This window comes from Cyprinodon variegatus, unplaced genomic scaffold (assembly GCF_000732505.1).
Source record: "Cyprinodon variegatus isolate N-32 unplaced genomic scaffold, C_variegatus-1.0 Scaffold31, whole genome shotgun sequence".
Classification (NCBI taxonomy): domain Eukaryota; kingdom Metazoa; phylum Chordata; class Actinopteri; order Cyprinodontiformes; family Cyprinodontidae; genus Cyprinodon; species Cyprinodon variegatus.
Window position 1 is genome coordinate 1,144,890 of NW_015150484.1, and position 1,329 is coordinate 1,146,218.

Genomic DNA, 1,329 nt, shown 5'->3' on the forward strand with positions numbered 1-1,329 from the left:
AACCCACGGATGGGTTAAATGCAGAGAGTGAATTTAATTGCTTTTTACTTTTGAAAATGTAATGACAAAAAAAGGTAAATTCTGTTATATTCTAGAAATTAAATGAATAAATGACCCTGAGAGTTTTCTATGAATTTATTTATTGTTAGCTACATTTCCGTTAAACAAAATAAACAACTGCATCTAAAATAGTTGCATTTCAAAATTCATAGTTTAAGCAACTCAAAGTTGATTGTCGTTTATTTTATTGCGTCATTTATTTTCCTGCTGTTCACTTTTCTGAATGCATTGCCCTAAGATTACATGAAGTGAGTGTACTGCCCCTCCCTACATTTGTTACCCATTGTTAAAGCTTAGTTTGATTTATTACTAAATATTTGCCTTGGTTTAACTTGAGAATTGTGTAATGTTTGTTATCTTTGTGTCAGTTTTATCATAGAAATGGAGGAAGGAAAAGAAATATCAGCCCTTAGAATTGAGCCAGAAATATCGGTCGCAAATATCGAGGATAATTTAGACTGATGTCAGAATAATCAGTGATGGCGTTAAAAAACCTGTACCAGTCGATCTCCATCAAAAAGCTAAGTTAGAAGAGCAAAGCAGCGCTTAAACCTGGCAGTAAATGAATCATATTTAATCATCGCCCTCCTTTTGGCTGGGGGACTTTGTCCTCTTTCATGCTCGCCTTTTCTTTTCCAACCAGCATTTGAGCAGTTTCTCATCTCTTTTTAAAGCATCAGTTGGTTTGCCAGTTTTGTTGCCAGAGACTTCCTTTTCCCCTGACTTTTCTGTTTTCATTTTCCTTTTTTTTATTCTGGTATGTGTCCATATCATTTCTGACATTCAGCCAACAAGTGTTTCTCAAAAGAGCAAAAAATAGTTTTTTATCAAGCTATCAAACGCTGAGTTAGGTGGCCTTGGGAGCATTCAAAAGGAGATTTACATCTGTGCTGCTATTGTTTATTATCTCAATATTATTTCTAAATGCAGTTCTATTCAATTACTTGTTTAAAAATAGGACAAAAATAAAGAAATATATGTAAATAATTACTAGAGTTGTTTTCTGTTACATATTAACTTGTTTTTAAATCCCTTTATTTGCAAAGATGAGCTTTATTCTTATAGTTATTGTTTATTAACGTTTCTTTTTATATACATGCATGTCTCCATGGTACACATTTGTTGCTTTTTTCTTTCCCATTACCTGAGAAATGTACATGGTGATGATAAGGATCATTTGTCAATAAACTGCTAAAGAAAACCAATCCACAAATTCTATGAATTTGATAACTAAATCTATTCAAATTTAAGAGCCAAAGATAAAAAAAA

General features: G+C 32.1%; 1 protein-coding gene across 1 annotated transcript in view; it reads left to right on the forward strand.

Moving 5' to 3' along the window:
- adra1b (adrenoceptor alpha 1B) overlaps window positions 1-1,329 on the forward strand; it is a 27,949-nt gene that overhangs the window by 10,758 nt on the left and 15,862 nt on the right. The gene's annotated exons all lie outside the window — the stretch shown is intronic.